This window comes from Cibotium barometz, chromosome 16 (genome assembly GCF_041138505.1).
Source record: "Cibotium barometz isolate CiBa-2024 chromosome 16, ASM4113850v1, whole genome shotgun sequence".
Classification (NCBI taxonomy): Eukaryota; Viridiplantae; Streptophyta; class Polypodiopsida; order Cyatheales; family Cibotiaceae; genus Cibotium; species Cibotium barometz.
The window spans coordinates 37,087,268-37,104,087 of NC_141061.1; the positions used below are offsets into that span (position 1 = coordinate 37,087,268).

General features: G+C 45.9%; 1 protein-coding gene across 8 annotated transcripts in view; it reads left to right on the forward strand.

Annotated features, from left to right (window-relative positions):
* Positions 1 to 16,820, forward strand: part of LOC147630606 (uncharacterized) — a 280,387-nt gene that overhangs the window by 61,359 nt on the left and 202,208 nt on the right. The gene's annotated exons all lie outside the window — the stretch shown is intronic.

Below are 16,820 nucleotides of genomic sequence, written 5' to 3' on the forward strand. Positions count from 1 at the left end.
GTGTTGATCCAAGTGTAACAGCACCAATGGTGATCTTTACTGTTCCACATGTGCCCTGGAACCTGTGGCCAATTCCAGTGCCAAAGGCTCTCTTGCCAAAGTTGATGGAATTACTAAAAGAAAAGATCAGGATGGGAATTTTGAAGCCATCATGTGCTCCATATTCCAACAGATGGTTTACTGTGCCAAAGAAAAATGGGACATTGCGCTTTATTCAAGACATGCAACCTGTAAACAAAGTCACAATCAGGAATGTGGGAGCAGGTCCGATTGTGGATGAGTTTGCAGAAGCATTTGCAGGGAAAGCTATATACTCTATGGGTGATCTGTATTCGGGATATGATCAGTTCCAGCTGGATATACAAAGCAGGGACTTGACCACAATGAGAACTCCTTTGGGATTAGTAAGGATGTGTACCTTACGACAGGGAGCCACCAACTCAGTGGCACATATGATGAATGGAATGAATAAAGTCTTACGAGACTTCATACCACAAATAACTATGCCATTTCTGGATGATGTGCCAATAAAAGGCTGTGATGAGAAAGATAAAGATGAGGATTTGGATTCAAAGGGGTGCCGCAAGTTTGTGGCAAATCATATAAAGGATTGTGATATGATTCTATCCAGGCTTGAAGAAGTGAATCTTACTTTGTCTGGACTGAAATCAGTGTTTGGGATTGGTGAAGTGCTTATAGTGGGACATCTTTGTAGTACTAGTGGACGCCGACCTTGTCCAGCCAAGATAGATGCAATACAAAGAATGAAAGAGACATGCATTAATGTTACAGAGCTGAGGAGATTTCTTGGAGCATGTGTCTTTTATGTTATTTGGATCCCACATTATGCACATGTAGCAGATCCTCTTTATCAACTTTTGAGAAAAAATCAAAAATTTCTGTGGAGTGCACTACATATTAAAGCTATGCGGAAGCTAAAATGTTTGCTCCAATCATCACCTACTTTGAAGAAGGCAGATTATGAGTGTTGCAGGCCTGTGATTGTTACAGTTGATACTAGTCCTACTGGAATAGGATGGGCAGTAGGGCAAGATGATGAGGATGATCACAGGTATGTAATCAGATTTGGAGCAAAGGTATTAAGCATTCGACAAAGAAAATATCCACAGATCAAGAGAGAGTTATGGGGAATAGTCACTGCTCTAAAATGTGAAAAAGAATATCTTATTGGGGCATCTGTACTTGTGGAAACTGATTGCTTGCCACTTCTTGGGATGATAGCAAGTTGTACCACTCCAGATATTGCTATGCTTAGGTGGATTGCCTATATCAAGTCACTAAATCCTGAGTTTGAGCATATTGCGGGAAAAGATAATCCAGTTGCAGATATGCTATCAAGAGCCAGGTATGAAGATGAAAAAGAGATGATTAGTGACATTGATGATGTGGGTACAAAGTTCTACACTACTGCATATGCAAAGGGGGACCATATTTGCCTATCAAATGCACTTGAGTCTTTTACTGAGGAAATGTATGAAGGAGATTGGTTGCTTATTGGTCAATACTTGAGTACTCTGACAAGACAGGGAAATTGGTCTGACTCAGAATTTAAGAGGATCCGCAGAAAAGCATATGGTTATTTCCTAAAGGATGGGTACCTCTGGAAGCATCCTAAGTAGAGGAGTGCTATGCCACAAAGAGTCATATGTGATAAAGAGACTCAAGGAAAGCTTGTGAAAGAATTCCATGAGAGTCTCTGGGCTGGACATAGAAGTGTGTGGGCCACCTTTACCAAAATAAAGGAAAAATATTGGTGGAAAGGAATGTACAAGGATATTTCCCAATATGTGGAAACATGCATGGTATGTCAAATGTACTCAAATGTGCGACATCGTGATGGATTGCAACCAACCTACCCACCTGCCATGCACTACAAATGGGTAGTGGATCTAGTTACAATGCCTTTGGGAATTTGGCAGATGCGGTATATAGCACTTGCAAGAGAAGATTTGACAAATCAGGTAGAGGGGCGTGCTCTTAGAACAAAGAGTACGGAAACAGTATGCAAATTTCTCTTGGAAGATGTGATTTGCCGGTATGGTTGTGTTGGGAAAATAACAGCTGATAGGGGTGAGTTAGATGTTGAAGAAGCAAGGGAATTCTTCTCTAGAATTGGTATCAAACTGTCCCTAACATGTGCTTACAATCCTGAGGGCAATGGAAAAAGTGAGCGAGGACATCCTCCAATCATTAAAGCTTTGGCTAAGGCATGCAGAGAAAGAATGCGAGAGTGGCCAAAGCTGCTACCATATGCCTTGTGGGCTGACCGTACAACTCATAGCTCAGTGACAGGATACATGCCTGCAGAATTAATGTATGGTCAGAAGCCAGTGATGCCAGTTGAAGAAGTAGTTCTAACTTGGAATGTATTGCCCTGGGTGGAAGGATTGAGCAGAGATGACCTCCTTGCATTGCGAATAAGACAGTTGGAGAGGAGGCCTGAAGATGTAGAGCTTGCTAAAGCTCGCTTGAAAGATGCAAGGTTGAAAAATAAAGAAAGATTTGATAGAAGACATAGACTCCGGCCAAAACCTATTGAAGAAGGTGATTGGGTTCTAATGTATGATAGTAGCCTTGACAACCAATTCACTGTTCAAAGAAAATTTGCAAAAAGATGGTTTGGCCCTTACATTGTCAAGCATGTGCATGTGTATACTCTGTGTGAGCTTGATGGAACAGAGATAAAGAATCTTGTGGCAGGCAAAAGAATCAAGATGTTTAAAAGAAGGCATGATAGTGATCCTTTTGATTCACAGGAGACTCAGGATGAGAGGCTTGACAGTGGTAGTATGGATATGGTTGAAGAGGAAGAGGATGATCTTCCTGGTAATGTAGAAGATGAAGACGACATCCAGTTATATGTGGATCTTGATGATGATTTGGCACATACCAGAGGATGTGCAGGTTTAGAGGGGGTGGATGTCGTGCCATGGCACGCCTATGGTGTGAAACCATGCATATGAGACCATTAAATGCAAATCCAGATGTATGGGATTAAGTGCCATGACTTGAGTCATTATATGATGCCTAAGTACATATGTTCATATTGTAAATGAGGTTCAATAAGACGAGCTGAGGCTGAGTCAGGACTTGAAGTTTCTGTACATAAGCGTGGTGTGAATTATGGAGCTTTATGCTTATGGAAGACCTTGTAATAGGGAACACCCTTCTCAACATGTATGGAAATGTGAAAGCATGTATGATGTGAGGATTGTTTTGAAGAATGCTCTTTTTAAGATATCGTGTCTGAGAATGCCATGATTTCTGTTCTTACTCGGATTGAGCAAAACAAGGAGGACTTCAATAAGATGCTGCTCTTACAATCCTTGCCTCGATGATCATCAGATACCTCGATAGCAAAAGAAAACAACTAAGCATGAAGAAAGGATGCTTCATTGTGATTCTATCTTAGAGAGGGCATCTCTGGTACCTCCTTTACCAAAGGCAAGGGCAAAAGCAATATGGTGGCAAAGTTAATCAAAACAAAAACCCCATGTCAGGATGGGAGAAAGAATCAAGAGAAGAGAGTGGGAGGCTTTTTCGACATTTAGGGTATTGAAGATAAAGACAATAGTCTGTGCAATACCAATACTCAGACTGCTCGGCGAAAGAAAGTTTGGAATCGGGATGGTATTGCTGCGACTGTTGAAGTTGATGAACCTTGGCTAACTTTGACCTGGAAGCTGAGGGAACTCCGGCAATAACACAATCCAGTGCACCTTAGCGCAGACACAAGGTGGCAGCCTACGTGGGATGCTTTAAAAAAAAAAAGGAATTTCCGATTAATAAGCAAAAATAATGGAGGCGCAGTGTATTCGAATCGGAGGAAACTCGAGATTTTAGCTGCAAAAAGTAAAGGGCTCCCGAATCTCCAGAGGTAGCGCAATCGAAGACCTGAGGTGCAGAAATCATAACCAGGAGGGAATACAACCAGAGCTTTTTAATTCATGAGGGTGGCAAGTGTTTAGGGTATCTTGGATCTTGATTTAAAGAGGAAATGAAGAGCTATCTGGGGATATGATTTTCAACAAATCTCACACTACGTGAAGAAATCAGAATCCGGCGCTTACAGCAAGGAAGCAAATAATGAGAAAAGCGAAAGCCATAAATTCGCTTCTTTAAAAAAAAAAAAAAAGATAAGTGAATTTTTTTTTTTTGTGTTTATCACTTACGATTTTCAAAATCGTAAAGCTCTTAAATAATTACACTACCTTTTAAAGCTTTTGGAAGGGCTTTGGGTAAGCTTTTTCTTGTTGTTTTGGAGAATCTTGGGACTTGGATTTAATTTTCTACTCAGCTGGATTTTGGAATGCTAGACATGGAATTTTCAAAAATCACATGATTATGTGGTACATATGCTATACGTCATCTTTTGTTTGTGAGATGTTAGAATTTAAAGACAGGTTTTCAGGTGATAAAGAACATCTTGAAATGATGGAATTGATGACATTGGATGTATGGAATGTAAATGGACACATGTATGTTGGAAATATTTGAAGACTATGTTATGCCTACATGTGATTGGTTCGAGGAATTTGGAAAGAGGAGCCAGGGAATCTATGCTTGGAAAGGGACAAGTACTTGGTACACAATTTTTGTGCAATCATCAGGGTGAATTCAAGGATGTATTGAGGTGAATTGACACATGTATATGTCATTAAAAAAATGGATATGTCCTATGCTCCTTGGAGAATTTTGTGTGTGAGTTTCCTTGTGAAATTTGGTACCTACTCTCACAGCTAGAAGTCTCGTACTTTCCCAGCGACACCGTTGGATGTCCTGCTGTGGCACATCCATGTAGTGAAAGAAGCTCACAGACCATCCCATATGAACTCAGATGCATGGGCATGAAGGCAGTATGATTAGTCAAGGTCATGGCCATGGTCCTGACTAAATGAGTATTGATGGCAGTGAAAATAATGCGGGGATAGCAAATGTTAAATGAGGCCAAATGAGTCTTTTTGATGTTATGCATGGGAACAGTCCCTAAGCAAAGATATGGTGTAAAGGAGCCATAAAGAATGTGATACTTATCAATCCAAGAAAAATGGGAGAAAAATGAGGGCTCTCTGTAGAATGTACAGAGGGTAGCTGTGTGGATGGGGGGGGGGCCTCGGGGAAGGGGCCTTTCTCTGTATAAACGTGCAACCAATATAATTTCTCTTCTCGGAAGCGGAAGACCTCGGTGTGTGTGGGGTTCCTGGAAAAAGCAGCCGCTGTAGAAGACAAGGCAGCCACAAAAGGATCACAGCGGGTGTGAGGGGAATGAAGGGATTAGGGGTGCATGAGCAGCTGCTGTGCATGGTGCTGTAGGGATACTACTCTGGCCAGAGGAGTCAGCCGTCAACAAAGACAACGAATCGATTTTTGTGGGTATGAATCTGCTTTTCTTGGACACTGCATCACTCATGAGAAGATAGTGTCCCCGAAGTTTTTGCTGTCTTCAGACATGTTCTAAGAAAACCCAATCAGCTTTGTCGTCTGCTGTCTTGGCTACAAGCTTGACGATCATGCCTCCACTTGAGAAATTAGCATTGTGCACTTAACTGCTGCTGGGTTACACTCCAAGCTCTCTAAGCCAATGGTATCAATCTCACAGATGAGGACTTAAGGTTTGGCAAAATGCTTCTAGAGGCTTGTGATCTGATGAAAGGAACATGCAGGTCAAGTGGTTATTTCCAAGATATCTGTTTGAGTTGTTGCCATCCTCTTTTCTTTTTTTCTTAAACTAAATCATCATAGCACTGCTTCAGTATCGTATGCAGCATCTAAGATCTTTCTCAGCAGTGAAACCAATTCATAGATTTTCTACTACTCTTTGATTAGCCTCTTCTTTGGGGTATGCTCCAATAGGCTGTGCATTTGTTGTTGAGCTGATTTCTACCTCTTGATCCGGAGCTCGGATATTCTCTGCTAGTATGTGTGCTATGATTATGATGGTAATTGTGTGTGTGATTTTGGGAGTGCACGTGTGATGATGAACTTGTAACCAAGGAAGAGAAAGGGAGAATGATACTAATCTCAAACCTTCGAGAATTGAAGTGAATTGGCATTTGTACATGTCAACAAAAATGTTAATGTCTTATGCTCCTTGAGGAGCTATCTATTCTGTTTCCTTCCTGGGATTTTGGAAGCTACTCTCACAGCGAGAAGTCCCGCGCTTTCCCAGTGACACCGTCCACGTCACGACAACGTGAGACAGTTGGGGTTTATCGAGATTTAGTATCTGATGGCTTGTTCGCTTTAGACCCGCAGAGCCCTCTGGACGAGATCACGAGAGGATTGGCAGGTGTACTACATGCAACCGCCTCGTATGCGTTTCCCTGCACTGTTATCCCTTCCACCCACCCCGGCAGCACTGCCCCACAGAACATTTGGTATGATGATGAGTGTCGTGAGACACGAGCACAGCTACAGCGTGAGATTGCCATTGGGTCTCACACACATAGACAGGCTAGGATGATCTTTCGGCGCCTTGTGCGGAGGAAGAAACGAGCCTATCTAGCTAAGCTAGAGGAGATCTACCAATTCTTCTTGGGGAAGGACATCCTGGTACTCTGATTACTGCACCTGAGGCATGGCATACTTATGCTAGAGAGCTATATGATGCACTAGGACAGCCCCCCACCCCCCCTCCACTGGGAGCTAGACCAGCTAGCAGCACCTTTTTTACTATGCGGATGGTGCTAGATGCGATAGACAGGTTACAGAATGAAAAGGCACAGGATCATGATGGGCTAGTTGGAGAGCACTTCTCATATGCACGAGACACTTTGGCTCCGCTCATCGTACATGTGTTTAATCGTGCCATTTGTGAGGGTTTCCTGACAAGGTGGACAGAGCATATCATTGTACCACTCTTCAAGAGTGGGGACCCCATGGTACCAGGCATCTACAGGACGATCATGATTGGTCATTACTTGGCCAAATTATATAGCTCTATATTGGAGTCGGAGCTGAGTCGATGGGCAGAGAGGCATGGTCATCGAGCACATGGACAAGCTGGTTTCAGGAGAGGATTTACTACCTTGGATCACATACTGACACTTCGGGCACTTATTGAAGAGGACAGGGCACAGAAGAGAAGGATATACCGCTGCTTTGTGGACTTCCGCAAAGCCTTCGATATCGTACCACGTGCTAGGCTTATGCACAAATTGCATGACATTGAGGTACCCGAGGATATGCAGGGGGGGATATATGTTTTGTATGAGTCTGTGACAAGCAGAGTCCGAGCTCGAGGTGGGCTATCGGATAGGGTGACCAGCACCATAGGGGTGAAGCAGGGATGCCCGCTATCGCCCACCCTCTTTGGACTATACATTGATGTGGTCTCTGATTATGTAGACATATTGGGAGGCCCAGGGGCATGCCTTGCAGGGGTGTTGATACCCATCTTGTTATATGCTCATGATATTGTTCTAATCTCAGACTCTCTGGGGGGATTACAGAGACACTTGGATGCATTACAGGCTTTCTGTGCGGATAGAGATGTGATAGTGAACCTTGGGAAAACCAAGGTTATGGTGTTTAACACCACACAGGCATGGGTGACGAGATCAGAGCCTCAGTTCACTTTCCGAGCAGAGTCGGTAGAGTATGTCAGGTCATATGTCTACTTGGGAGTTACTTCCACAGGACAGCGTTTCTCCTTGCAGGAGGTAGGAGTAGCTAGATTAGCTGGAGGGCATGCAGCCTTGGGGGCACTTGAGAGGCAGTGTGCACACATACAATTTCACGTGCCACGCACCAAATTGTGGCTATTTGATATGCTTGTCACATCGACCCTCCTATACGGAGCTCCAATTTGGGGACCTAGTATACATCATAGATCTCTGAGAGGGACAGATGAGGGATGGAGGCAAATGGAGAGACCATTGATTATGATGATTGCCCGCATGATTCGGAGCAAATCATCAATACCACATGAGATTGTTCAGGCTGAGCTGTGTGCCCCACCAGTAGTAACGGAGGCCCTATTCCAGGCAGTTACCTTTTTACAGCGGTTATGGGAGCTCCCTTAGCAGAGGTACTCCCGATTGGCATTGACCTCATCCATATAGCTGGCAGAGGGTGTAGATACTCATTGTTGGTACGCTCAGATGAGATCATGGTTTGTTGACCTACATGGTTTGCGGATAGAGGCACTACCACCCTTTCACTACAGTCTGGATTGTTCATTTTTGGATCTCACCCACTCAAAGCAAAACCGTGTGATCAGGATGGGTATCAGCAGAGTGGACATAGAGAGGACATGGACTAGAGCCCTTGGGCACGAAAATGGCTCATTACAAGAGCCATTTTCTACACCTCTCACCGGATGATTTGATCACCCGCCCGGCGTACATGGATGTACACCTATCACATGGGATACGTTGTGCCATTGGACAGATCCGAACCTCATCACACCAGCTGCGGATTGAGACAGGGCGATATGTGCATCAGATCTTGGATGACCGCATTTGTCAGCTATGCTACCAGGAGGTAGAGACAGAGGAACATTACATTTGCTGATGTAGAGTTTATTATGAGATCCGAGGGAGATATCACTGCCTCTTCCGAGAGGGTTTTGGGCCGTTACGCAGAGTCATGGAGTTTGAGGATCAGAGATGCCTGGGATTGTTTCTACTTGAGCTCAGGAGACACAGAGAGACCCTCTTGGCAGACACGAGGCCGAGCCATGATCTACCTAGACAGAGGACCCTGACAGATTTCTTGGGCACTAGCACCAGCAACCCATCCCACACACCTCCTGATACCTCCATTGGGCCATGAGGGCATCGACCACACTCCCAAGGAGTCACCACTGATAGATGAGTTATCTTATGTCGTGCTCGTCCGCCACGCCCACCAGGATCCTGACCACGCCATCCTCACCATCGCCGGATCAGAGCCATTATTGCTCGGCATCGGAGGCGCCTACCTCGTTTCTACGACCTCTCCATTCTGGACAGGCCCATGACGGAGATACTTGATCTAAGGAGAGGGCAACACTTCAACTCATCAGCATTAATGGATTTACCTGATATACATTTTTCAGTATTTTCCAGTATTTTCTACTCAGTATCATCTCGGAGTGTTACAATTCTGTTCTTATAACTGTAGGACAATCAGTTTATTGTACTTTTTAGTCTCATTTGGTTGTTCTCTTTGATGAGACACCAACGTCAGATGTTCTCTCAGTTTTGGTCTCATAGGCCACTATGGCCTCTTAGAGACGTTAATATATCATATCATTTCATTTCAAGAACATGGTTGTGTCATCAGCTAACTCAGAGTCAACCAATTCCTCTTGAGTACGAAGAGGCAACCTCCATCCAGAAATACCAATAGTGGAGCGGAGAAAGATGCTCATGGCCTCTGCGTTTATGATATAGAATAATGGGGCTACAGGGCAACCCTGCCGTACTGAGCGAGATATCTGAAACCGCTCTCCTCTATCACCACAAGCGAGCACACTACTATGGGCATCACGATACATGCATGAAACTCCCTTGATCCATCTCTGAGAGGCGCCCATATGGCTAAGAGTACCCTCAAGGAAGTCCCAATCCACTCTATCATAGGCCTTCTTAAAATCCAAGAGCACAATGGCTAAGGGCTGATTCCACGCTTTAGCCCATTCGACGGCCTCCCAAAACGAGAAAATGTTATCAAAGATGCTCCTTCCGTGTAAGAATCCATTCTGAGTATCATGAATGACATCCTGCAAAATTGGTTGCAATTTGATGCTCACTGCCTTAGCAAGAATCTTATATGCAGTCCCAAGTAAGTCCATTGGCCAATCAATGACTTATCCCCACTGTTAGGAATAAGATAAATAAGCCCCTCAATGAGAGAAGAAGGCATAGAACCTATGTCCCACTTCTGCTGGAGAGCCGATGTGATCTTAGCCCCAATCTCATCCCAAAAAGTAATGAAAAAAATAGGGGAGAGGCCATCCTCCCTTGGACACTTACCATGAGGTAAGGCATGAAGAGCATGACTGGGCTCCTGCATAGAAAAAGGGGCATCCGAAACGGCACACATCTCCTCAGTGATCAAATGTGGCAGTGCATTCCAAACCCTCCTCTGTGCCTTGTGTCTCAAATTAAAGTGTGGCTCAGCACTAAGAAGCTGGCGATAGAAATCAATGGCAATTTGTCTAACCATAAGAGGATCTGAGTGAAGAGTTCCATGTGAATCCTACAACTGCCTGACACTATCTCTGGCATGAGATGGGCCGTGAGTAGCAAAGAAATGTTTGTTGCATCTACCACCCATTTGTGTCCAAAAGGATTACTGGGCATGGTAACAGTACTCCACACGCTGCTCAAGAGAGTGATGAAGTTCTGCCCTAACAATACCTAAAGAATGTGCAACCCAATGAGCATGAAGATGTTTCTCGTGCTCTTTCTGTAAGGTAGCCAGTCTACGTCAAATAGCCCTTTCTAAATCCAAGGCCTCTTGCCTCTTAGACAGGGCACATGTGTGATAAAAGTCACTAATATCACAGAGAGCAGAGGCCAGGCTTTGACAGGCCTGTGAGAAATCATGAGATCTCCAAATATCAAGCATATGACTTGATAGTTTTGCATCTGAGAACAAAAGATCGGGGATTCGTACATGGAGTGTTGATCTATGGCAATTCGGATCTCTAATACATAAAACCACTGGGCAATGATCCTATTTAGAGGTGCTTGTAGCAATAAAAGTATGTCCCCCTCTGTCAAGCACCCAATCATCCACATAAAATCTGTCTAACCGTGCATAAATACATCTTGCATCCCTTCTCTTGTGAGACCATAAACAGAGAAGAGTGGATGGTCTCGAAATGTCATCCTCATGCCAACAATCTCTGCCATGAATGGAGAGTATAAACCTCTCCCAAGACGCGCTTTCAAGAGGATGCACCAATCCCTGAGTCCACGTCTTTTATTCGTCCGCGTCTCAACCATGTTAAAATCCCCACCAATAATCCAATGGTTTGCAGAGGCATCAACATAGTGAGAGATTTCCAGAAGACAATTGTCTCACCTCTATGGTTAGGAGCATAGAGGTTGAGAATACCAATGCGTGTAGTACCTTGCATAAGAAGGATCCACTGCGCTCTTGCAGGCAAAATGACACCATGTCCAATGATGCGATCAAAGTTGAAACAGAGATACAGACACCACCCTTGGTACCAACAGCTGGTTACCAAAAGGTGTGTCCCGAGAGAAGCTTGCTTGATTCGCACACTATCTAGCATCCAGTTTATGCTCTTGCAAGAGCAGTACATCCACAGGTCCACTTGTAACTGGACAATGAAGCTGGGTTTTTACAATTTGTTTCCGCCGACGCGGAAAAAAACCTCAAGACCCTGAATGTTCCAAGAGACAATCCTTGTAAAGGACTCAGAGTAGGAACGACTAGATCCCCTTTAGAGACGAAGGATCCCCTTTAGAGACGGAAGTACGTCGCATAGGTAAGGGAGGGAAAATCCGACGATGTAACCTTACATCTCTCTCCCATTCCGGGGAAAAGCCAGGGCTAGTCTTCAAAACTGGAGAGGTACCCTGACAATGCGAATGCACAACATCATCCTCAAGGGTACAATCATCCTGTACCTGTAATGCAGCATCCTCCTATGGAGGATCCAGATCATGTGCCTGCAAAGCCTCATCCTCTAAAAAAGGATCAACATCCTGTGAGGCAAGAGCTGCATAAGGGTTAGGGTGCTCCACAAGGGGTGTGGGTAAAGGGGCAGGTATGGGGGTCCGAGAGTGCCTGCCAACCCTAACCACAACCCAACGCTGTGTGGTCTGATGTGGCAAAGGAGCAATTGGAGCCTTGGCAACTGCAAAAAGGCATCTGATGGGTAGGACCATTTTGGCTCGTGGCATGGTCCCGCAATCTGTGGCAATCTCTAGCAATGTGGCCCTGTCGACGATGAATCCGACGCTGGTTAGGTTTGCCTGCAATCTCCATCCTCCGATGGAAATGAGATCCGTGAGGTCTCCGAAGCATAATATGGTCGTCAGTAATTGATGGATCAGGAACAAGCACAAGGACCCGGGGTACACCATCAAGAGTGGCGGTAACAGCCCGCGAAAGCTGAGGAGGGAGAGCTCGGAAGGACTGGTACCTCTAGAACCTGGCCAAAGGATGCCCCTATGGAAGCTAAAAGCTTCCAATAGGACTGAGGAAGAGCAGGAAACTGCAGTGAGACCGGGGTAAGGCACTGATCCTCCGCCACTGGATCAAAGCCCACCTGGTACTGAAAGAAGAAAATCTTTCTAGGGCCAAGAGGGAAGGGGCTGCCAGCCAAAACCTAAGAAGTAGCTTCTAAAGAATGGTAGCACAGGTTCCTGATTGGTTGAGATCTCCACCTTGCTTGGTGCGAAATATCCATTTTGTAAAATTTTTCATTCTTAATAGAAGTCTCCTCTCTGGAAAAAAAAGAAAAGTCCACCTAGAAGAAGCCTCGACCAAGCAAACGAGTATCCTGGAAGTGCACAATTAGCTTTGAAGGGAGAGCTGCTAGAAGCCATTCACGGGCTGCGAACGAGAGGGGTGGGAACCATAAACTCTTGCATTAAGGGTGGTCTGAAGAGAGATGAGCTCGTCTTGAGAAAAATTGATGATTCTCCCGGCCAGTGGGGGTGATGAAAGATTGGCTGCGGCAGAAGAAGCCATAAAACCAATCGAGAATGTGTGGGTGGCCGACTTGAATCCAAATAAAAATGCTGCTGAAATCGAAAAGAAGAAAAAGAAAAAAAAGAAGGGCAACGGGGAGGAAAGGCGGGTGCAGCAAGGCGGAAACAGAATGCGGGAGCAATAGAGGCGGGTGTAGAAGAAGGGGGGCAGAGGCGGGAGCAGATGGGGGGTGGCAAGGCGGGAGCAGCTGGGGCAGCAATGGGGCAGGCGGGGGCAGCAAAGGGGCAACAATGGGACAGGCAGGGGCAGCAATGGGGAAACAATGGGGCAGGCGGGGGCAGCAAAGGGGTAGGTGGGAGCAGAAAGGACAGAGACGGGGCAGAGGACAGGCGACTGGGGCAGAGGTGGAAGGGGCAGGCAGAAAAAGAAGGGACAGAAGTGGGGGCAGGAATCAGCAGCGCGAGCTCACCCTTCGAAGCACCTTTCAAAACTCCAAGAATCACCACTTCATATCAAGTTTAAAAAACCCAATAAGCAAACCAAACTTAGAGCTCCTAGATTGAGCCCCAGATAGGGTATCTAATTGATCCCATGAAGCCTTGGAAGATTGACACCCATCCACATGGTGAATGTATGTATCATCCAACTCAAGAGTTATGATGGCTCTTGCTTTGTCATCTCTGGTCACCATGCCGGAATAGTAGCTTGGCCCTTGGCTTCTTCTCCTTTCCACTTGTGATGCTCCATAGGTCTTTCTTCATGAGAATGAGCTTGATGCGGGTTTGCCAACTGTGGAAATTTTTCCCCTTGAAGCGGAAGGTAGTGTCATGTGAGGCCATTAGGGTTGAGAGAGTTGAGCAACACACTTGAGAGCAAGTATTGAAGATGGTTGGACTCAAACTTGAGTCACCTTGAAGATTGAAGCTCTTAGTGAATGAGAGACTTGAACTAGAAGCTTGTGAAAGGTAATTAATCACTAATTACGAGGGTAAGGATTTTGTCTACGACTGTGAGAGTACCCAGCCCTGATAAACTGATTGGTTCTCCTCAGTGGAAGGACCATTTGCCAGGACCTTTTAGGGCAAGCAAGGGCACGGATAGGCGCACCTACAGCTAAGAGGGATTAGACAATGGCGGGCGCTAGATGTCGGATTTGCTATACGACTAGAGCTGCACAGAAAACAGGCGATTTTGGGGGAAGAGATAATGCCACGGCAACGGATATCTAATCACAACAATTGACGGTATGAGAAGATGCGCCTTGATGTGAGGAAGGCGCTCACAAGATTCGGTAGGCAAGGATGCATGAGCTGGGAGCATTGAATCCTCCACCAGCTGTGGGTATGGTTGGCAGTTTTGGAGTCTAGTGAAAAAGAAGATAGCATTGAATGTGAACTTATCTCACCAAATCTAGGGTTGGAGGTCGACCTAGGATCCCTACCTGTTCTTGGCTCTGATACCATGTTTAAATATTGAAAACCATGTGCAAGTTGGCTATGGTGGATCAAATACTAGAGCTAAGTTAAAGCACATGATAAAGAGAGATAGTGTACAATGATGTGTACACACAAGAGAGACAACAATGTTGGGCAAAATGGTTGATTGATTACTTCATAGGCAAGTGCCCTTTTATAGGTTCCATACAAATCAATACCACCTAGTGGTTTCATCAAAACAAGTGGTTAAACACAAAACTACATGCTAGAGATGCTTCACCCACAAGCTAAGTGATTTGATCCCTTTCAAATGTACATGGTCCATTTGGCCCCACCCTTCTAGGAATGTGTTTGGTGCATATTTCGACAGCTCCACAACACCGCCTTTCTGTCATACTTCTGTTCCATCTTCACTAGGTACCAAATTTACTGCACCATCATCGTCTTCGCCTCCCAAATCGGCCGTCGCTCCCCAGAGGTAACTCTCTCCACTCCTTCCTTAACTTCCTTTGATTCATCATCTTCTTCATCCTCTGACGACAGTGAGTACCTGCCTTTTGATGAGGAGGCTACACCTTCCCCTTCTAGCTGACCCCCTCCACCCCCCGTCTCCAACCAACAACCCCGCCCTACTTCTTCCCCAATTTTCACCCAACCTTTCCACCTTTCTGCCACTCCATCCCGAACACATCCATTCATCATTAACTTCATTGATCCCCATCCCTTCCAACTTCCCTGATTCTCACAATTATTTACTTCCACCCAGCTTGCCACTTTGGGTTTGCAGGGTCTAGCTTCCCTTCCACCCTTGCCTCCCTCTGATATGTCACTCTGTGCCTCATTCCTCAGCACCTTTCCTCTACCTTTTCCCTGCTGCCTAATGGGCAACGCCTCACCTCCGCGTATGTTGCACACCTCTTTGGCCCTCCAGCACCCTCGATTCTTCACCGCCGCTCTGACGCTCATGTCTTGGATATTCCCCTGTTTGAGCTTTCTGCCCCCACCATCAACCTGCTTGCTCCCACCCCTTCACTGCCCAGCCCCTGCATTATCCACCTCTATGTTTTATTCCACTATTTTTTTTTTGATCCGTGAAATCCCCACTGCTCCTCTGCCCTTTGTTTCCATCCATCACACCAAGGCCTTCTACTGTTTATGCATGGGTCACCCCTTCCCATTTCATCATTTGCTATATGAGTGGCTCCGCCTTTGTTGCTGCCGCTTCCGCACCCAACTCAGCTGTCCTGGCAACCCGTCTTTCACTTGGGCTTCTGCTCCATTTCTTACATACATCTTCCAGCAGCCGCCCATTCCTCTTACATCTCCTCCACCGTGACAACCTCGTTAGTCCAACCCTTCTCGCATCCGCTCTTGTGTACAGTGTGATCTGCCCCCTCTTCCCGCCGCCGCACTACTTCCCCCGCGCTGCCACCCATTACCCCTCACCATCCTATCAAAGGCCGTACACTCTCCAGTCACTCACATCCCTCGGCCTCAGATGAGGCTGGTTCTCCATCCTTGACAGCAGCTGTTTCCACCCTCTCCATCACCCCATCTTTTACAGCAACTGTTTTCACCCTATCCATCACCCCATCTTCTACAACAATTGTTTCCACCCTCTCCATCACCCCATCTTCTACAACGGCTGTTTCCACCATCTCCACCAGACCCTTATCCACATCTGCTACTTCTCCATCACCTTCATCTTTGGCTCCATTAGCTGCTCAGGCGACACCTTCGATGGTGACTTCCACCATCCCGGCCATGAGGTGATCTTCCATGTCGATCAAGAGGAGGACAGGGAGCGCATAAAGCTTCCCGGTTCTCCATTCTCCTATAGTGCGCCATATATCTCTGTGGTAATTCTTCCATGCCTCTGATTCCATGATCCCCCAGAGCAGCTATCATTACCACACCCTCCGTGATCTCCAGGTTCAGGTGTCCACTCTCGAGCAGCACCTATAGGACACAAAGTCCGAGCTCTCCCACATCTGCTCTTCATCTTCCCATCACACTGAGGAGGTGGATGGACTACACGCTCTAGTGGAGCATCAGAGTCAGAAGCTGGTCTCTTTACGGGCCCAGGCCACCGAGTTGGATACCCTCTGTGCATCCCTCCGCCCTCTACAGTTCCTTCTCACTGGACTCCCCACTGCATCCTCAGTTGGTGCTAGCACTTCTTTTGGCGCACCTAGCACCACTTCTAGCAGTACTTAGATATCTATTTCATGATGGACATTTCAGTTGTATATACTGTCTTTTTATAATGTTATTTTGTCTGCATTATTTTGATCTTTGTACTCAACATAATGTAATCAGTGCTCTGCAGTCTTATATGCTTTATATTCAGCATACTGTAATCCCTGCATGCATGCATATTCAGCATATTGTAATAACCACCTCCTGCATAATCCTCATTTCTGTCATCTCACGGTAACCTCCATTTATCTCCTCGCCGAGGATGGTGAGCACTCTAGTGGTGGCGACCTGTAGCCACCAAGGGTGCCCACACACCTGGACTGTCCACCAAGATGCAACATGGATTGTCCACCAAGATGCAACCTGGACTGTCCACCAATGTGGACTGTGCACCCCAAAGCGTGACTGGTGAGTCAATGGAGGCGCCAAGCATGGATCATCAAGTGGAGACGCACCACCACACAAGGAGGTGCATTGAAGGCTCCAACGGCACCGACTGACACTCCACCGCATCTCTAGAGATGGGAGATTCCACCAGTGGCTACA